This window comes from Alexandromys fortis, unplaced genomic scaffold (assembly GCF_014885135.2).
Source record: "Alexandromys fortis isolate MF-2015 unplaced genomic scaffold, M_Fortis_MF-2015_v1.1 scaffold_33, whole genome shotgun sequence".
Classification (NCBI taxonomy): Eukaryota; Metazoa; Chordata; class Mammalia; order Rodentia; family Cricetidae; genus Alexandromys; species Alexandromys fortis.
In genome coordinates this window covers 4,640,750-4,662,454 of record NW_026067917.1, presented here as the reverse complement: position 1 = coordinate 4,662,454, position 21,705 = coordinate 4,640,750, and the positions used below count along the sequence as shown (strand labels likewise).

At 48.0% G+C, this 21,705-nt stretch overlaps 2 protein-coding genes across 5 annotated transcripts in view; both read left to right on the top strand.

Annotated features, from left to right (window-relative positions):
• Nucleotides 1–4,250, top strand: part of Kif5c (kinesin family member 5C) — a 156,789-nt gene extending 152,539 nt beyond the window's left edge. Inside the window, exon 26 of the mRNA XM_050139912.1 lies at nucleotides 689–4,250. The gene's annotated coding sequence lies outside the window, so the exon portion shown is untranslated. The remainder of the gene's footprint in view (nucleotides 1–688) is intronic.
• An 11,192-nt stretch (nucleotides 4,251–15,442) lies between these two features.
• Lypd6b (LY6/PLAUR domain containing 6B) overlaps nucleotides 15,443–21,705 on the top strand; it is a 163,981-nt gene continuing 157,718 nt past the window's right edge. For 3 of the 4 annotated variants that reach the window (XM_050139918.1, XM_050139915.1, XM_050139917.1), the window contains exon 1: nucleotides 15,443–15,695. The gene's annotated coding sequence lies outside the window, so the exon portion shown is untranslated. Of the gene's footprint in view, nucleotides 15,696–15,750; nucleotides 16,123–21,705 lie in introns of those variants that run through there. The other variant, XM_050139916.1, reaches the window with a different exon arrangement.

The following is a 21,705-nucleotide window of genomic DNA, read 5'->3' as shown; positions in this document are numbered from 1 at the left end:
GAGAGGCGGAGTGAACTTGAAGGGAGTGTCATACTGCAACTTTAATGACTCCACTGCAGCAAAACACACCTCAAGATAAGTCCCCTCTTTGTGGAACATTTCGGTCAGGACCATGCCTGACCTGCTTTGGTCAGGACCACGCCTGACCTGCCTGGTGATACCCATACCGGTTAACAAGTGACTGACGGCCTGGTTGTTCCTTAGGGCTGGAAATACTTTGTGTTGCTCTGACTGCACACAGATTCAGAGCATACTGACTCTCAGAAGAGAATATCAAGATTGTGTCGGGACAAAAATACTTAACTCCAGGAGGTACAAAAAAAAAAAGCTATATGATCCATTATGTTAGCCAAGGCCCAACCAAGAAGCGCAGATAGTGAGAAATAGACACCACACTCTCAGGCTGGGGCGTGCAGAAATCTCAGTGGCAACACTGTGGTGAAACATAGCTCCACGTGGACATATGAAGTGGTATTTTAATACTAGAGTACATAAATGGATGATTAAGATTAATTTTCCCCTTCATTTTTAACGTTTTAATGCAGACGCTGGAAGAAATAAAATAAATGGCTCGCACTGCATTTGTATGGCGAAACTCTCCAAACATGGAGACTGAAGCGAAGGGCTGAGGCACGAATCCCTGCTGATCCCTAACTCCTGTGTTCTCTCTCTCCTTCTTTTCCAACAGATACGACTCCGCGTAGCATGAAAAGGACTATATTAGTCACCCTTTCCTTTCTTCCCCTCTCCTATATAAGTCTCCATTTCTTTTTACACGTGCTTGCCCAGCCGTCTGTAGTACAGCAGATTCAGGTGTCTGAGCTGTGTAGAATTTGTGTGTACAGATACGTGCTTGGATCTGTCTCCTAAGGACTGGAAGGAGGTGCTTACAAAATGCCCACTTTCTGCTCTGAACCATTCCCACTCCTCGGCCTCCAGGGCTGTGTGGTCTAGGGAGGTCCCTGCAGTGCATTGACCCATTGGAACGGAACGAAAGCCCTGCTGCGCCGTCTATGAGGAGACAACCAAGTGCTCTGGCCATGCTCCGCCTCGACTGTCCGGCTTCCTGTAAAATAAACACATTACTTTATATTTTTAGGGAACAAAAAAAGTGCTGCTATAGGGTTCAAAATTTTCATTCTGAACACTTTTCCAAAACCAACCCCAGAGAGCATTTTAAATAACCTGGTCATATCTTTGGATCTGTAAAATATACCTTTTAGTATGGCATCTGTTAAAAATGCAAAGCAGATTTCTTCAAGGCAGAAAAACGGTTGGACAGTAGCAGTGTAGAATTTGCTCATTCAGACACATCTATGAAAATACGAAGAGACACACAGTTCACCTCCGAGCTGCTTGCTGGTGAACCTGCAGTGACTAGTCTCTGCCAGACCAGTTGTTCGAGCATCATTCCTATAGAAGTATTGGAAATGCTGCGGAATTGGATGAGTGGAGATGAGGATGCTCCCCCTCCCCCCCACCGCTTCCTCCTGATCCCCTGGAACCTGCATTGGGATGGCCTGTGCTCAGCAAATCATCATGAGCTTAAGGAGATGTTGCTAAAGAAATCCAGCATCATTCCAGTAGATGGAAAAGAATTCCCTCCGGGGAAAGTCATGGACGAGAGTTGTGCCTGTCTGGGAATTCGTCTTCATTGTAACCCATCATTGCGAGCTGCTGATTTGAATTGCTTTGGCACCAAATAGACTTTTTCTTCTCTGCACAGTTAGGGGGTGGAAAAAGCAATATAACTGGATTCTTTTTTTAACATTGAGTTATTATTTTATTCAAATCTGTGAGTCTAAAAGTGATTCCCTTACTTCCAGTTGGGCTTACTGAAAGGATCAGTTGCCAAGTAGGAGTAGAGTTTCAAGCGAAACGGACAGGTTTAAGTAAGTCGGGACTGTGTGCTGTTATTTGTTTTCATTAGTGTGAGAGTTAGTTAGTAACATCCCTGCCAGTCTCAGAGAAATCATCCATCCTGGCACCTCTATGTGCCCGAGAAGTGTAAGCTCGCAGTGTCTGTGTAAGCGCGCACCACTGAAGTCAAGTCTGTGCCAGGCTGCGAGGGTGGGGCTAGAAAAAGCTAGTGTAGTTCATGTGTGTGCTTGTGCACATGCACGTGTAAAATATTGAGTGCCATGTACATTACCTCTCAGATTCTTTTTGTATAGCCTTTCCCTAACAAAGCGACATCGCTTTGACTGATTTGTTAGATGGCATCCTTTAGCCACATGCGTTTGTTTTTATCTAGCCGTGAAAAGAAGACGCCTTCTACTCAAGTATTTATTTCACAGAGATGGCTCTGTGCTTGTCTAACTGTGTCCCCTTGGTTTAATTTTGTTGCCACTGTCTGCTCAGCATAACTGCTTGGCTGCTGTCTGGAGTCTGTGGGTCCTCTGCAGGGCAAGTTTGCAAACCTTATCAGGTCCTGACTGATGCCAGATTAGAAGCTCGCCATCTGTACTTGCCCCCTGGCCTTGGAAGCTGAAGTGGTGCCCTGTTAAGAGGACTACCGATCAAATGCTTCTCGTCTGTAGGACCTGCTATTGTCTTTTAGACAACTGTGCTACATTGCGTTTGGAAATTGGGCACAGGTCAGTAATACCCTGCTCTTGGCTTTCATTAAAACAACCCATTATAAAATGGATTATTTTAGATTCTTTCTAAAGCAATTTCCCCCTAGGTTCCCGTTTTCTACTTCTGGAGAACTGTGGGGCACTTTCAAGTTTCAAAGGACAGTTCTCATTTGTAGTTCCCGTTGCTTGATCTCTACAAGGGCCTTACAAAATTCGCTGTACTTTTATTCACGGAGAAAGTTGGCTTTGATGTCTTTTAGAGATAATTCTGCTAGCTGCTGATCAGCCAGTCAGTTCATCTAGCGCCAGTCTTTATAAGACCGCTAATCTAATTTTCTCACACCGTGACTAAAAGCCAGACACATCATTGGAACAGATTATTTAGTTTATTCAGGCGGGTCCCTTAATCTCACTTTGACTATTAATTCTTTTATCAGGACAGTCTACTCTCAGGGCGCTTTTTTAAAAGGCCATATTTATAAAAATTTTCATTGTTGAAAGACTATTGCATCCTATATTCTAAATTTAAAAAACTCACTTCTGAACAGCCAAATGGATGGTTACGTTTTTGGTCATATATGCTGTATATGGCTGATGTGTATGTCAATGTGTACTCTGAATAACTTACTACTTTGTGCCCACTTCTTGAACGTTTGTGCTGAGATGCGGTTTATACAGATACCCTTTGCCTGTAGGACCGTGGGGTGCTGACGGTGAATGCGGTCATGGTTGGGACTCACAGCAACAGCTGCGTTTTTTAGAGAATCCTGCACGTCCATATCACCTCTTCAAATGCAGAGCAGTTTGCTCTATTGGACAGCAGGTAGTATAACAGTAAGAGGCGGTAAAACTTTTAAAGCCTCTAGAATCGCAGATGAAGAAAATCAGGATTTGTATAGACGCTAGAATAGATAAAGGGATAAGAACGTTCATCCTGAATAGATCCAGTGACTCCTCGTCATTGAGTTCACGGAGAGAGGTGATTTTTCGGTCTCAGCAGGCTACCAAGACTTCACCAGAGCGTGAAGGTTTTTGTGTGCTTTCCTTTTCTAGAAAAGAGCTCTAGGAACATAAGGCCTCAACAGTCCCTTCCTTTGAAGGACAGGCGCCATGGGGACTCTAGGTGAAAGGCATTGGGGGAGCTTGGGCAAGTTTCACTTGATTGTCTCATCCTGACTAGCTTGAGAAAGCTAAAGCACCATCACTGTTAAAAACTGCCATAACTTCATTTTGAGTTTTAAAAGAATGTTGAGTAAGAACCAGATAACTGCCAAAGGGGCACCATTCTCTGAGGTCTGCTTAGTCACTGAGAACTGTGCATCAATTCTAAACACTTGCCGTGTGTGCGGCTTCAAGGGGAACAGGGCTCTATAGAATTCTGTGTCTAGTTCGTGAAGTGTCGTGTCTACTGCAGATTTGTGTTCTCCGGGCTTTATGTTCTGTACAGTAGAGTTCATTAAAAAAATTGTGGAGAAACTTGTTTCTGTGGTTTGATGGGGAGAGTGGCAGTGTGTATTAAATAGCTATCCTGTGAGATGGAAATGTCCCCCAAAGATCTGGGAGTAACCCCCTGCCCCGGCCCTTGGAAAAGCCTGGTTATCTCCTAGGTTCTAAATGAAGATGAACGGATACTCTGGCAGACTGCATGTTGTATAATTTGAAAGTACTCAAAACTGGACAATAAAACTGAGTTAAGCTTTGACTGGTCTGGCGTCCTTGTTTGAGTCTCAGTAGGGCATCTGACTTGAGGGTGGGAAGTTTGTGTTGGATTGAATCTTCTTTTGAAAGAAGTTCATTAAAAAGGAACAGCCACTCAGCAGGGAGTACTACCTAAGTCTGCTTTGCATTTGCTCTATCTCTCTATCTCTCCTTCCTCCTCCTCTTCTTCATTGGCTTGATATCTGCTTAAATTTGCACAGTAAAACTAAAATAATAAAAGATAATATTTCTACCTTTATCTCTGAGAAAAATATGGATTTTTAAATGTTATTTCTCATCAGAGTGGCAAAACTGATGATGGAAGGATTTATTTTGGTGCCTGGTTTCAGGATGTCTCCACTGTAGTAGGGCAAAGCATGCTGAGAGGCTTAGCCATGGCAGCCATGGTACCTGCCAACATCACGGTTACCAGGAAGGAGAAAAAGGAGGCTGGAACCCCAGGCAAGTATAACCCTCAAGTGCCCCAGTGATCGGCTTCAGTCAACTGGGCGCCACAGCCTTCAAAATGACACTCCAAATGGGACAAATGCTCAAAGCATGAGCCTGTGGGGACGGTTAAGATTCAGATGGTGACATCAACTATGTAATGGCAGAATCAAATCAAAGCTCAATAAACCAGCAGGGAAATGGCTGAGCTTCTTCTTGCCTAAGAAAAACGCCTGTTCTCATGGCAGGCATCGTGCCCTGCCTGCCATCCTTCATCTGAGGAACCGGGTCTTATTTATGCTGAATGCCTCCTGGTGTCTTTTGAGAATGATTGAGCCAAGTGCAATCCCATTTTGTGTTGGTTCTTAGTTTTAAGACAAAAATCTGAAATCTCATGAGAAGACACTAGTGTCTGAGGCCTTTGGAAAATGACCAACGACAGACCACAGGATTATCTGATGAATAAGGTTTTTCTAAAGCTCTAAAGTGAGAACCATTCCCTGCCTCCAAGGCACCGGAGTTGTGTGACTACGCATGGACCTGTGTGTGTAAGCCGTCTTGTTCTTGAGGTTTTGTTGATGTTACTAATGGTGCATGGGCGCCAGATGGTAAACCTCTTTGTTTTAATCAATTAACAATGGAAAAGATGAGCGATGGAGTGAAGGTGTACACACACGCACACAGACACACATACATACACACACACACAGACACGCTCACAACACTTTGTAACTCCAGGTCCAGGGGATCTGATGCCCTCTTCTGGCCTTTGAGGGCCCTGCATGCACATGGTGCATAGATAATACACTCAGGAAAAACAGCCATACAAAATAGTGAAATGACTTAGAGAATTTTTAAACGGAAAAGATGAATGCTAAATGAATGGCTAATAAGGGTGACTGTGGGCACTGCAAATGGTGTGCTTTTATGATGTTTATCCATCTGTCTAGAAAGTATTCTCCACATAGCTCAGAAGAGGCCCTACCCAGATAGGACCTTGTTGAGGGTGACTTACGTGGTTAACTCCATCCCTGTTTAAGATGGGAAGCAGTCCTCTGAAAGAAACAGGCCACAAAGCACACTTCAGTGTCAGCAAGGTGACCCCACCGATCAGGAGCGAGGTTCTGTTCCCCAGTGGGGCTACCACGGCAGTTCCTGGGAGGAGGTCTCTCTCCAGGTCTCCTGTCCCTGGCTCTGACCTGTCCTTAAGCTGTTTCCCAGAACCTCTGAGCTAAAGCATCCTCAGGACAAATCGAACAGAGAAAGTATCTGCCACAGCAGGCACTGGTGGCGTGAGTGTGGCCGGTGTGATTCTGACATTTTTGACAGCCATGTCTCGTAATGTGTCTACGGTACATAACACGCTGAACAGAAGCAGGGGGCCTTGCTCTGATGCCCGAGATGACAACATGGGGTCCCTGACAGGAGGCCTCTTGAACTCTGGGATTGACTCTCCCTGGCTTTTGGTGGTTCTTCATCCAGTCTGCAAAGAAGACATCAGTTTCTGTGTGGTTAGTTGAGCTCATAACCATTGGTCTACAGTGCTAGTTCCAGGACAGGCTCCAAAGCCACAGAGAAACCCTGTCTCGGAAAAAAAAAAAATCCCTAGGTAGCCACTGTGGGAGGCCTCTCCTCCCTGTGCCTTCAGCGACAAAGGCTGGGATTCCGCATTTGGTCTGCTTGCCTTGTGTAAGGTGTGGTTTGGTTTGGTTTTTGAGTCCCAGATAACATAACACCTTCCAGACCCTCACCATATTTTTGATGGAACTGGAAAAGAGCCTCACCATACATACAGCCCTTAAGAAGATTTATGCAGAGCAAAAATGTGAGTGCTACGGACTGTGTAAACTAGGGAAACCTACAAACTTGTTTGGGGTGACATGTGTCAGCGTCAGGAACTTAAAGCACCCAGAAAGCCATAGTAAGCAATTAATTCGCGAGAGCAATCTGGCTGTGTGCCCGGCACTATTTTAAGTGTCTTACATGTATTAATCCATCTAATCCTTCTAATAACCCCATGAGGTAGGTGCTGCTATCTCTTCTCACAGGTGAGGAGAGGGCACAGAGGGGTTAAGTAGCTTGCCCAAGTTCTTGCAGCCGGCAAGAGGAGCAGCCAGGATTTAAAGCCTAGTTCCGGGGCTTGTTTGCTCAACAGCTAGCAAAACTGCCCCTCAAAACGATGATTGTGTGTGTGTTTCACAAATGGATAAATAACCAGCAACCAGCCCCAGGGGCCTCCTCCCATTTTTTAAAATTAAGGATGTATATAAAACTTTATACTTGAGGAGATTTTCACAGGAAGTGAAGACAACCTCATCATTGGAATGACTTCAACCAGTCGTAGGAAGACTTGGATATGCAAGGCTGCCTGCAGACCCTGGCTCTGGGCTTGTGATGGAGGCTACACCAGCAGCACCCTTGTGCCTGGAAGAACCTTGTTTATACAGGGCACCCTCGGCAGTATACCAGTCATCGTCACAACTTGTCTACTATTGTGTTTATAAGATGTTACATTACTCATAAGTTTTTCTTTTCAAGACGATAATCTCTGCATTTAAAGTCTAAAGCACAGTTCTTTGTTTAAGTCAGAAGGATCAGCACACTCTGGCCCTCCCTCCACAGGCTCCTGAGGAAGATCTGGAGGTGCTGGACAGTGGTTCCCTCATCCCCGCGGATGTGGGAGGCCCCTCTAGAGGTAGCCGCGCATCCCCGGCTGAGAGCCGCGGCTCCATCCCCTGACCTGTCAGAATGATTAATTGGATTTCATCTTAGAGCTTAAGTTTTGGAAAACACAAACATGCCAATCATACCACACATGTACACGCAAGTCCAACTACAGGAAGGCTGGAAACAAAGTGGGGTTCCCTCACAAGCTCCCCACTTAGCACAAACTCCCATTACCTGTGCCTGTCCTGGGAGGACTTTTCTGAGGAGCTGTCAAGACTTGGCCAGGGCCCACTGGCTCCAGATAGTGTCTGGATGGTGGAACACTTACTCCTTCAGCCAGTCCTGGCTCTTGGCGCCAGTGTCCTCGTAGATACAAGATTCTCCTAGAGTGTAGGTTCATAGTATTGGGCAGTGATTCTACAGGGTGATTCTACAACAGAAAGGAAGATGGATTTGACCCTGGAGCCAACTCTGAGTCTGTTTGGCCAGCTACAGGAGCACAATCAAGCGTTGAACCCTGCAGACTCAAAGACCTCATGAACATACCCAAATTACTAAGATTTAGCTTACTGCCGCCTGTATATTTCTTTGTGTTGTAGGGGTCAAACGAGAATCCATAGGAAAGTATTTTTAATGGCGCTGCTTACATCGAGGTGAGTGCTAATATCACAGCTATTCTAGGAGGAGACATTTTCATTGTGAACTCCAGCTCTTGCCTTCTATGGATCTCCCCCAACATTTAAGAAAAAGGCAATGGACAGGGCCTTGGGAATCACTGGCTCCCACCCCGTGAAATCCAATCTCTCATTGTCCTCTGTCTAAAGGCTTCCTTATTCTTTTCTGGTCAGCTGGGTGTGTTATAATGAAGTGTCATAGACTGGGCGTAAACAGTGCATCTATTTCTGACCATTCTGGAGGCTGGGCGTCTACCATCAGGATTTCAGTGTGGATGGTGTTATTCCGTTTTAAAGATATAAGGGGGGAGGGACTGGGGTCCCACAAAGGGTAGCACCTGGTGACCTGGCGCCTTGGTGAGTCCCCTGATGCCTTGGCGGGTGGGAGACTGCAGCAGGTGAGAGACAGACAGATACATCATGCAGAGAGAGTTTGGGTATAGAGTTTATTTAGTGGGTTATGGAGGGAAAAGGAAAGGGGAGAAGGGGAAAGAAGAGAGAGAGAGGGAGAGAGAGAGAAGCAGTAGTTACCTCTTCAGAAGAGAGGTGGAAAGAGAGAGAGCAAGGGGCTGGAGGAGGTGCAAGATCTGCTTGGGAGATTGGGAGTAGGCGGGGTTTGTCTCTTAAAGGGACAGGATACCCACGTGACAGGCCAGGCCAGCAGATCTTAACAGATGGGGTCTGGTGAAAACCTCCAAGCTTTATTCTTTTGACTTCTCTGGTGCCTAACATCACGGAACAGGGGCCCTCTGGAGATCTTTCCATAAGAGCACTCACCCCATTCATGAGGGCTCCATTCTAGCGACCTAGTTACCTTCTGTGGTGGTGTGAATGAGAATGGGCCCCTAAGGCTCATATTTGAATGCTTGGTCACCAGGAAGTGGCACTATTTGAAAGGAGGTATGACATTGTTGGAGGAAGTGTGTTACCCCTACCCCCTTCCCCACTTCTACCCCCCTCTAACCCTCCTAAGAATCAGAATAAAGAACTCCCAACTACTTCAGCACCCTGCCTGCCTGCCTGCCACCATGCTCCCTGCCATGATGACAATGGGCTAAACCTCTGAACTGTACGCAAGCCCCAGTTAAATACTTTTTAAAAATATCAGTTGCCATGGTTGTGGTGTCCTCACAGCAATAGAATAGCGACTTAGCGACCTTCCCACAGGGCCCAGCTTCAGTGTTGTCTAACTAGGTATTAAGTTTTGGCATATGCTCTGGGGAGGTGGGGGTGGGGACGCACAAACTATTGCACCTCCCCACCTTCTTTCAGTTAGAGGAAAAGCAACTGTTAAGGTGTTACACGGTGGCCCTTGGGTAACTGCAGCCAGGTTTCAGGCTAGTTTCCCTGTGGTGCCTTGACACTTTTCACCCCAGAGAGCTTGTCAGGATTTGAGTCCTGACCTTGGATTATGGGAGGAGACGCTGCAGTTTCCTGCTGATGGAAGAGGAAGTTTGGTAATCTCAGTTAATGCCAGAAGATGAGATGCCAGCAGGATTTCCGAAGGGGTTTAGCAATTTCCCACAGGGAACTAGGGACACTCAAGAGTCATTTAACCAAGACACACACTCTCTCTCTCTCTCTCTCTCTCTCTCTCTCACACACACACACACACACACACACACACACACACACACCTCGTCCAGCTTCTGCCAGCATCTCGAATGTTTTCTGTAGCAGACCAGGTACAGGAGGCCTCCCTTCCCGACTCCGCAGGCACCGTAGTTGTCCACTATACACATCAGCCCCTGTGCCCCCTGGGCTGCTGTGCAAAAGTACATGAGATAACTGTGGTCATAGACTACGTCCCATGTGCCTTGTCTCTGGAAACCCAAGCAGCAGGAGGTAGCGAAAACCTGCCCACATCCCTCTTTTGACCCCAGAGCTTAAGTTCCCTCTATGATGATCCTACGCCTCCATCTCAGCAGTTCAGGTTGGTAGCTGGTACTGAATGCCTATTTTCCCCTAGCAGTTGTAAATGAAACAAACGATATTCTTCCAAAGTGGCTTTTGTTTAACTATGCAGAACAAATAAATTGAGGTGCCCTTAAAGAACACATCAGCAAATATGTAGAGGCGACTTGAGGGGCATCTGGCAGACAGCGGAACCACAGGATGGGAAGGGATCGTGCCGAACCATCTAGTTCTGCTCAGGTCAAATGGTTCCACTCACTTCATGCATGTGGTCAGCGGAGTAGTCCAGGCCCCAGAGCAATGGCTTCTCCGCAGGGTCCGTTCTGCTGCATCAAGCCTTGGCACATCACGATCAAAGCTGTGGTTCCAGGACAGAAGGACGCACCGCAGCATTGGAAGCCTTTCTGACATGAGCGGTCATGATCAAGATGGACATCTGCCCTGGAAAGGCCTTACCACAGTCATTAGTTGACTGTGCACTATGGGCCAGTCACTCAAGGCAATTTAGAATAGCAATCCAGTAGCTGCCCCTCTCCCTTTGTGAATGAAAGGCTTCAAATAAGCCAGGCAGTGGTGACACACGCCTTTAATCCCAGCACTCAGGAGGCAGAGGCAGGTGGATCTCTATGAGTTCGAGGCCAGCCTGGTCTACAAGAGCTAGTTCCAGGACAGGCTCCAAAGCTACAGAGAAACCCTGTCTCAAAAAAAAAAAAAAAGAAAGAAAGAAAAGAAAAGCTTCAAACACCTGGCCCAATAATTGATAGCATTACACTATAGTCTGGGATTTTATTTATTTATTATGGATACAATATTCTGTCTGCATGTATGCCTGAAGGCCAGAAGAGGGCACCAGACCCCATTATAGATGCTTGTAAGCCACCATGTGGTTGCTGGGAATTGAACTCAGGACCTTTGGAAGAGCAGGCAATGCTCTTAACCTCTGAGCCATCTCTCCAGCCCCTAGTCTGGGATTCTTTCCACAAACATTTGCATACAGTGCCGGGCGATTTTGGTCAACCTGACACAAATCTAAACATATTTGGGCAGAGGGACCCTCAACTGAGGAACTCTCTCGGTCAGATTGTCCTCCTATAGGTATGTCTCTAGGCCATGTCCTTGTTTAAGGATTAAAGTGGGAGGGCCCAGCTCCCTGGTGGTATAGGGTGGTTCATCCCTGGGTGGGTGGTCCTGGGCTGTATAAGAAAGCAAACTGAGCAAGCCACGCGAGCAAGTCAGTGTGTAGCACTCCTCCATAGTCTCTGCTTCAGTTCCGGCCTCCAGGTTCCTGCCTTGACTCCCCTCCCTGCTGGATGGTCACCTGGAATTGCAACCAGAAATAAACCAGTTACTCCCCAAGTCGCTTTTGATCATGGTGTTTAACACAGCAACAGAAAGCCAAGAAGGTCAAGCTTCTGCCTTGTATTCAGCAGAATTGGGGTAAAACTGAGTCTACATCTCCTCAGAGCGAATTGTAAACCAGGCAGCAGCCCTCTGTAAAATGACTACTTATGACCTTCCAGGGCCATGCAGAAAACATGGTGGCAAGGCCTCTGTGGTAGAAGGAGCCGGCTGTGCAGGCTCCTGAAGAAGAGTGTGGCTGGAATAGTAGTGGTAATTTATAGAGGGTTTTTTCCCCCCCACAAAAGGAGTTTCCCCATGCTAGTATGGAAAACAGTCTTTCCCTCTACCTCAGTACAGGGATAGTGTGTTTGTGTGGCCTTTGGAAGTAACATAAATCAGAGGAATACCACAACAGGAGCCAGTGACATAGCTCAGCGAGACACTGTGCCTGTGAACCTTGGGGTTTGACTGCCAGCACCTCAAAAAATGACAAACAGAACACCGAAAGGCATTTGAACCTTCTCGTTGCCAGGACTGTGAGCAGATCCTGAGTTGGCAGCTCGGGTCTCCATGATGCTCGGAATTCAAGTAAGAAGAGGATGTTCCTGGCTGCTGGGCTTTAACCAGCCAAGCAAATTCACTCTGGTCCCCGGGTGGGTCTGCCAAGAGTGAGAGAGATGGAAAGACACGGCAATGCAGGTTTGCTGCTCACCCCAGGAGGGGGCCGCCTCATCGTTCTGAAGTCTCCTCAAGGATACAGAGCTTGTACCACCTTGAAAATTCTGCATGCGGGCCTAGGACGTGAGATGTAAGCCCATAGCACTTTTTGCTACATCGGTACTGTGACCAACATCAAAAATCTTAAGAAACTCAATCCTTGGCTGTCCTTGGGCACGTGGCGGGTTTCACAGTCAGTAAGAGACGAGGCTGGACTTTTATTATTTTCTGTTCCCTCTCCAGCTGACATTCCCAGGAGCCCCGGAAAGGTTGCTGCAATAATCACGCCTGCTGTGTCTGCTGCCCATCTCAGCTCAGACCCAGCAAAGAAAGAAAGTGGCTCTCTGGGTAGGGGTCACATGACGGCACGGCATTCACTGGACCTCTGAAGGTCAGTGTTCCCGCATCCTGAGGGTGTGGCATTGGCCACATTTTATAGACTTGTCACGTGAACATGTGACTGAAGAGTTTCAGCTCTTCAACAAGTGATGTTAAATGGAATGAAGAGAAGGGGTGAAGTGTGTGTGGGGGTGGGGGAGACACCACAATACTGAATGCATTTGCAGGGTCTGGGGTCCTGGGTATTTAGAATAGTGCCGGCCACAAAATAGCCACTCATTAAAGGTTAGTTATCATTGCATTTTTTTATCTCCCAATTTCTCATTTCAGCTCAAATGCTGTGATCCAGAACCATAGAAGCCAAATCCTAGTTCTTGGCTCTTTCTTATCTGCGTCTTTCTGGCTATTTCTCTCTACTACTCCCATGCCTACTATAATTAACTGAGTGGCTTCTCAGGGCCCGGAATTCTACACACAGAGTCTCAAAAAGAAATGTACCAAGGGCAAAGTGTGATTGGTGCATACCTTTCATCCCTGCACTTAGGGGGCTGAGGCAGGGGAATCTCTGTGAGTTGTAGGCCAACCTGGTCTACAAAGAGAGTTCCAGGGTAGCTAGGGCTATTCTAGAGGGACTTTGTCTCAAAAAAACAAAACAAAACAAAACAAAAAAACAAAAAGCAAAAACTAAAAAGAATACACAGAAAATATTAATGTATACATGGATTTAAAAGGTAAAGTATCCTAGGATTCATTTTTAAAAGATCCTGTCCCTCTTTGGATATTTTCTCTTTCTCGCTCTCTCTTTTTTTAAAAGGTTTATTTGTTATGTATAGTGCTCTTCCAGAGGTCCTGAGTTCAATTCCCAGCAACCACATGATGGTTCACAACCATCTAAAATGGGTTCTGATGCCCTCTTCTGGCATGGAAGTATATAAGATGTTTTTTTAAAAAAGAAATACGCTGAACTGGTTGAAGTGCTAAGAATAAGAGATTAAGTACTCATCCCTAATCAGGATCTCTTCCTCAATAACCTCCTCCCTGGCTCAGAGAATATCGGAGAGAAGGTAAGGACCAGATAGATGATGGAGAAGGACGCTGGGAAATGCAAACTTCTGGCCTTGACATAGCAATTTTACTCAGGAACTCATACAAGCTGTGGTCACCTGCACAAACCCTATACAAGGTAAATCCAGCCAAAATAGTTAGGGGAGGTGCTCTCGCAGCCCCTCCCCTCCTGAGGAGGGCTTGGCAATCGATAGCAGCTGGGGAAGGACAATTATTCTTTTGTTCTTAAGTGTGCGGCCACTGGTAGGTAGGTATCCCATGCTCCAGTGAGTAACTTCACACCCATACACAAATGGGCAGGTAAGGAGAGGAAGGAGGCTGGGGTAGAACTGTGTTTTCTGGAAGCTTCTCAGCCTTTCCGGGTGGCATCACTCACAAGGCTGTCGCAGCCGTGATCACACACACACACACACACACACACACACACACACACACACACACACACGAAAGGCTCTTAAGTCACAAGCTCCACTGACTGAAACCAAAACAGACAGAGGGTTGGGCCTGCTTCTCCTGGGTGGGACCTGGAGCGGCTCCTTTGTTCAGTCCCACCTGCTGGCGCTAGTGGCTGACCCAGCGCGGGCAGGCCTTGCCATGGCCCCACCCTGGGACACCAGCCTCTATACCTGCCACGGTGTGGCGGGGGAGGGGGAGCTGTGGTGGTTAGGCACACCTAGGTGGGGCATTCTCTGTAACTTTTTTCCAGGATGGCCTGTCTAGTGTGACCAGGCAGGCTGGGTAGCACTAGATCTTAACTACTCCCTTGTGTAGGATTCATTGATGAAAGAGGGGCCCTGGTCCAGACAGGGTTTGGCCTGTCGTCAGGCAGAGGGATGGAGCAGCCCGCTTGGCCCTGTTGTCACCTTGGTGGAGCATCTTTGACTTTTGCCTTGGAAGTTCAGCACGCAGCCAAGGAAGGACCCTTGTTAAAAGAAGGATGGGCTCTGTGTGTCTCTAAAACGGACGGGTGCTTCCTTTATCCAACGGGGAGTAGATTTCTCTGTGAATCCATAAACGAAGCCAGTGTGGGACTAGCTGTACCGCACAGATGTACGTGTGTGTGTGTGTGTGTGTGTGTGTGTGTTTTAAGACCATCTGTCTGTTAAATGGAAAACTTTAAAAATGTTCCACTCTGAGAATCTGTGAGGGACCTCTGCAAATGCCATTGGCTTAGGTGCCCCTTGACCTGCAGTGCCCATAGGTCTACGCAGAGACCACATCTGTGCCTGGTTTCTACAGATCTGCCTCCAGCCAAGTTCTTCTAGCAGCAGGCAAGGACCTCAGGGTCCCAGGCCACTCTGCTGTCTTTAGAGATACAGGCCTGGATCTCAGGAGCACCTCCTGGGGGATGGGGGTGGAGTTCCCACTGGTGAAGTCAGCCATCCTATTCCCATAAGTCCCTCTTCCTAATTTACAGAGTTGTCGGAGCACTTAACAGAGGTGTCCTGAGAGTGTATACTTCCTACAAGCTGTCTGGTTGGAAGTGCTGGGAAGGGAAGTGATACAAAGAATGGCCTACAAGTCAGGAAACTTGCTTTCAAATGGAAACATAGAGAAAGGCTGCAGCCAGCCTGGGGAGATTACCTAAGCATTCTTTTGCTTTTAATCGAGCCCGGGGCTGCCCTGGGTTTGTACAAGTCTTTGGATATACAACAGAAGAGAAGCAAGGTTAGACTTACTATCCAGAGCTGGGGAGGACATCGCAATCGGGAACTATCTCATTTATAGCATAAAATACTCTTTTAAAAGGTGGAGAGACATCGTTCGAGGGGTGGACGAGGCTTGGGAAGGTAGAGCCGAACGGTCGAAAAGGCCTGAGTTCTGTATCTGAAGTAAGTTGCACTCCTGGCCTCGCCGTTCTCACCCCTGAGGGACTCGCATCCCACTCTTGGAGGGTGGCAGTGTCCCTCTAGTCTAGCTGCTTCCCTCGGGTCTGTGCTCTTTTCCCAGGCGGCCAGGCTGTGTGGGAACAGCTCTGCTGCTCGGGTACATTAAGCGATCTACTCGCGTTCGCTCGGCTTCATGCCACCGGGAGCAGGATCCTGGCGGCGTCCCCAAGCGGGCACCCGGGGCCGCACCCCCGCGTGAGGCTCTCACCTGTCGGCCCGCCCCTCCCGGTCGCCCCAGGTGGCTCGGGGTGGGGAGGAGCCACGCCCCGCCCCGCGCTGTCCCAGTCAACGCCAGCCCGGGGCGGGTGCCGCGAGCCCAGGCTGGGAGCCGAGCGAGGCGCCGGGAGTCCGCGGGCCGCGACCGGGTAGGTGAGCCGGGCGAGCTCTGCGGGGCGGCCGCGTGCGCGCGGGGCTGCAGAGCCGGGGCTGGGAGGGGCGAGCGGCTGCGGCGGGCGCTGCGCTACAGCCGGCGGGACCCAAGCCGCGACTCTCCGAGCCGCAGGGAAGCGCAGGTGCCCACAGCTGGACGTGCCGGGCCGAGCTGGGAGGGTCTCCCGGGGACTCTGCGGCTGGAGGCCACCGCTGAGGCTGGGGAGCGACCGCACGGCCAAGTGCGAGCCAGCTTCCGCCCGTCCCTCTGCGGCGCTTCATCCCGGTAGGCGGGAACCGCCGCTCCCCTTTCGCAGCGCTTTACTTTGGCTGTTAAATCACTAACCAACACGTTGGTTAGTTACCCAGGCTTCGGTGAAGCTGGGTCGGCGGGGCTGCCCTTACTCCAGGGGGGCATACATAGTAAGTCTTCACGGGTCTGTGCGCCCTGGGGTGTTGTGGGGTGAAGGGGTGCTGCCCACCTCCCGGTGACTGGGGATCAGAGTGGTGAAGCGGGAAGAGTAGTCCAGAGAGTGGTGTTTAAATTTCAGTTCACTTACTAGTGCTGTGACCTTGAGCAAGCTCTTTAACTTCTCCGAGCCTGTTTCCTCCAGGATAAAATCGCCGTTAATGGTCATCGAATGGCCTTAAATTATTTGGTGCTCATGAGGTACCTAGCATGCCTGAGGGTTTTCTCCATGTGTATCCCTCAGGTGTTAACGTATTCGACAGTTCATGTCTCCTGAGGTCCCTGCATCTTTCTGAATAGAAAACATGGGGGGGTGGTGATCCTGTCTGTGCCTGGGAGGGGTGGGCACCATCCTGACTCTCTGATGGTGGCAGTGGCAGTTGTAGGGTCGGGCTGCTGTAGCAGCCAAGATGAAGAGGGTCAGTGCACATGTTCCCCCTTGAAGAAAGCTGCAATCACCCGGCTCCTGCCATTGTGAACTGTCGGAATTCGTTCCTTAGGGTTAGGGTTTGGTGACTTGAAAGTTGCCTCACGCGGCTGTGTAGGAACTGACTGGGTCCTCCAAAGGAAGTGAGAGGACTGCAGCTCCTACTGTGGAAGGTGTCACCCCTGTGAGCTCCCAGGGCAAGTGCTCCCTTGGGAGGACACATTAGCTCCTTCTACACCAGGCTGGCACATTTGGTCAATAGAGGTGACACCTTATCTTCGGTCTTATCTTTGAAGGAAATGAGAGGAGCAAAGGAGAAGGAAAGAGGAGAGAGGGAGGGAGAGAGAGATAGATGTGGAGAGATCTCTTCCATTTAGTCTATCCCTCAGCAGACCTTCCGGGTGCAGTGGACTGCAAGAAGGTCCAAGGCGGTCCAGCAGATGGGGAGTGGGAGGGTTTCTGTGACAGAAGCAGGCCTGTATTACCCAGGTGCCACCAACACCGCGGAGGGTGAGCTCAGCTCCTGGGACAGATAAACTGTCTCAAGTGTGGGTGATTCGGAGGCCTGTTCTCAAGAAGTAGTTTTAATTCTGGGCAGCTGAAAATAGGACTGTGCGTTGCGTTGTGTCTGCTTTTCCTTGAGGACACCTCCAGGAGTTCTTCCCCAGAGTGTGAACAGCCCAGGTGCCAGCCTGTCAGGGCCGCGGCGTGTGTTGCCAGCTTTCTGTCACAGCTTCATTCATCCACTCGTTCCACGTTTTGTCAGTGCCCCTGCATATGTCAGAGACATATGCAAAAGTCTCTGCCAGGAGTGAGGGTGGAGGCTTTGAGGAAATGTTTGTGCAGGTGACAGTGTTGGAGGTTGTCTTGCTGGGGACATGGTGGAGTCTTCTCGAGGAAGGTGTGTGTAGCTTAGCTCTAAATTGGAGATGAATAGGCTGCGGACATCCTGTCTGGGTCACAGGAAGGGTGTCTGACAGGGCCCACTTTAATGTACATTACTTTAGTTGGGTCACGTTGTTGTTTCCCACAGGATGACTGAGGGTGGGGAAGGGACAGCTCTAGGTTGCCTTCTAGAAATTTCTCTAAGTTTTCCTGACTCCATGGGGACCAGAGATACCATTGCCTTCCTTGACATGATAGCAGCCACAGCAGAGGGAAGCATCAGGCTTTCTCCTCAGTCTTCTTTTAGGTAAGAAAATTGAATTTTCCTTACAATTCTTGTCGTTGGCCTTGTGCCTTTGGCCGGAATGGGCAGCCTACCCGTAGAGCAATCCTAGCAGCAGAAAACCTGGGGGGTGTGCTGGCTTTTGCCAGATATTCTTCTGAGCCGAGGTGGGACTCATCTCCCCAGGGCTCTGCGTCTAATACAATCGGAAATCTGCAAGCGAAGGCCAAGGCAAGGGTGGGCACCCGGTCATAGCTCCTGCAAATTCAGATTCTAGTAGGAAAGTGGAGGGTGTTGCTGGGGGACAGGAAAGGAACTGAGTGTAGCACAGCAGGAAAGACTGGGGCACCCTGTGTTGGACACCCTATAAGTGTCACTAAGAGTCATGGTCCCGTTTGTCGGACGTGAAACCAGGAAAAGGCTTTGCACGCTCTCTCTCTATGTGCCCCTTAGGATGAGTGACAGTTTTCTACGTATTGCTGTCATTTAGTGAGCGATAATGGTTCATTCTGTTGGAGGAGTTCCAGGAGGGGCCATGAGTAGTTGAAATCTCCCAGATGAATTTGGTCTTCCGCTACCGACCCACCCTAGCCCAGGGCCGCCTCAGTCCTCCTGAGAGCACTCCCTTGCTCAAAGCCATGGCTTGGTTTCAGCATTGTTACCTGCCTTCAAACTAACAGGCCGGGGCTTGGTGAGCGTGCAGCGCAGTGGTAGATTCTGGACTTAGAAAGCGGGCTTCCTGGTACTGAATTCGGGGAGCGACTTTAGTGGCGGTGTTCAGCACTGCTTCGAAGTCATTTTCACCGAGGTGCTAGGCGGCTGATGTTCTCCGTTTCCACCGTACATGGTGGATATCAGTAAGCATTCGGTGTTTGGCTGCCGGGCCAGGCACACAGCTTCCCACAATCCTCTCTCCTCAGGACCTAGTTAGTCCAGAAGCTGGAAGAATGAGTCCTCACTGTTCCTGGAGACAGCAGGTGGGGAGGGCCAGCTCATTCGGGTCTGTTTGTTAGGATCACTGTGCAGATGTGGAGGGGGCTGTGACCGTGATTCAAGCCTCAGGCAGAACTCATCCCACAAAGCACCTACTGTGCGCCACACACAGTTTAAAGTGCAGGGGATCCAGGATCCTTAAAAATGAGAAAGTCATTGTTCTCATGGTGCTTACATGCCCCAGAACGAGGCGAACTTATGTTTTAGTGAACATGCTGGATGCTGAGCAGTGACGTAATAGAAGGGTGTCAGTCAGGTTAAGAGTGTTACTGGAACACCTGGTCCCAGGCCTGGCAGTCTTATTTCCTGCGGAGAATTGTGGCCTGAGAAGGTACGATTTGGGGCAAAAAAGGACAAATGTTCCCCAAGAAGTCGGTTAAACATCAAATTATTTAGAGCATTTTATTTTTCTTTAAATGTGTACTTGTGTTTTTATGCACGTGTGTGTGTGCTTGTATGTATGTGTACTTGCATGTATGTGTACATGTGTGTATGTGTACATGTGTGTATGTGTGCATGTGTGTGCACCTCAGGACAACCTCAGGAACCACACTATGTTTGGGAAACACAGTTCATCTTGGTCTGAGACACGGCATGCTGGCCTGGGGCTTACTAGCTCAACTAGGCAGTAAGTCCCAGGGGTCTGCCTGCCTCTACCTCCCTGACACTGGGTTACCAGTGCACACCGCTGCACACCACTGCATCTGGCTTTCAGTGTGGGTTCTGGGTGTTGAACTCACATCCTCATGCTCGACACTTTCCTGACTGACTCATCCCCACAACCCCTAACTTTTTTTCTTTTTTAAACCGAATTTCTTTCTTTCTTTGTTGTATCTCACCTTGTTCCTATAGCGACTTGCCAAACAGCGCCAGGTGACGAGAAATGAGTGAAGAAATGTGAACAAAGGGGAGTCAGGCCCATTCCTTTCATCATTTTGCTGCGGAATTGTTTGGTTTGGGCGGTAGAGAAAGAGGAAGTATGCTTGCGTTACAGATATGCTCATTCATGCTCAGGACTCATTATTTGAGTAGTGAGAAAATAAAAGTTGAAGCCTTAGACAATTATAACCTTTTCTCTATTTTAAAGAACTTTTCTTATTTGATAGGGATAGTCCTTTCCCTGGTTCAAAGTCTTTTTTTTTTTTTTGTTTTTGTTTTTGGTTTTGGTTTTTGGCTTTTGGTTTTTCAAGATAGGGTTTCTCTGTAACTTTAGAGCCTGCCCTGGAACTAGCTCTTGTAGACCAGGCTGGCCTCGAACTCACAGAGATCCGCCTGCCTCTGCTTCCCGAGTGCTGGAATTAAAGGCGTGCACTACCACCGCCAGCGGGATCAAAGTTTTAATAATGTTCCTAATTTCCCTTATAAATTTCATGCATTCATGTTTTACATTTAGGTCTACAGTTAAACTGGAAATAAGTTTTGAATAAGGTGTGAAAATGGGTCAAAGACTTTTTGGGTATGTATTTATGTGCCCAATTATTTTAGTACAAGTTGTTAAAAGAACCAACATTTCCCAACTGAATTTCCTTGAGTGTGTTTAAAGCAAAGTCAGCCAGGGGCCAGCAAGATGGCTCAGTGTGTAAGGGTGCTTGCTGCCAAGCCAGACAACCTGAACTTGGTTCCTGGGACCTTCATGGTGGAAGGAGAGAACTGATTTTAGCAAGCTGTCCTTAGACCATCAGTCAGACAGGCAGACGGCAGACATGATAGAGATATGATAGATGATAGATAGATAGGTAGATATAGATGATAAAGGGAGATGGCATGTGATGACTAAAATATATTTTATCTAGTTTTAAGTATTAAATACATTAAATGACACAGTTTCTATGTGATTATTTCAGTTCTGGGCAGCTGGGACAAACAAGCACCCCCCTGCAACGTGTGTGTGTGTGTGTGTGTGTGTGTGTGTGTGTGTGTGTGTGTACAGTAATTTGTCTTTGGTTTCTATCATTGGATTTTTTTTGGTAGATTTTAGGGGAAAAAATGGTTCAGCACATAGCGTTTTGCTGTGTTTATATTGAAAGACCTGGATAACTCCAGGTATCCCCAAAGAAAGCCCTGGATAAATCCAGGTTCCCCCTCCCCCAAGCAGGAAGAACATAGCCAAAAATCCAAGCAAAAGAGAAGAATCAAAAATCTAGGATTAGCCAGTTTAGTGACTGTTTCAGGAACTAGCTGAAGATAAAGTTAGGTTGTAATCTTGAGAAACAGGTAGTTTCCCCCTTGTGATTGTCATTGTAATGTGTTTTAAGAACTAGCTGATTATGACCTTGGGAGTGGTCCTGAGAGGCAGGGGGTTGCCCCCTTGTCATCTTCACTGGTATTTTCGGAATTTTCTGTGACACACTTTCTGCCAATTCCGCATCACTGGGCTGTGGTTTCTTCCCTTAAAAATTGCTTTTCCAGGTCACTCGGGGTCGAACTCTCCCCCTGCGTGGGTTAAGAGTCTCGGCCCCAGTGCACTGGTTCCTGTCTCATCTCATCATTAAAGCCTCGTGTGATTGCAGCAAGGATGGTCTCTCGGTCTCTCGTGAGTTACTGGGGGGGTCGTCTTATCCCGAGACTTGAGTGAGAGTCTCCCCTGCACTGGGGGTCTTTCAATATCTTAAGTATTGATTTGGGGGTTTTCAGTCACTATAGAAATGTTTATTTTGTCATGAAGGAATGTATTTTGTCGAAAGCTTTTTCGGCATCTAGTGAGATGATCATATGGTTTTTATTTTTCAGTTTGTTTATATGGTGGATTACGTTGACAGATTATGTTGGACCATCCCTGCATCTCTGGGATGAAGCTGACTTGGTCATGGTGGATGATGGTTCTGATGTGTTCTTGGATTCAATTTGCCAGTATTTTATTTAGTATTTTTGCATCAATGTTCATGAGTGAGATTGGTCTGTAATTCTTTTTCTTAGTAATGTCTTTGTGTGGTTTGGGTATCAGGGTAA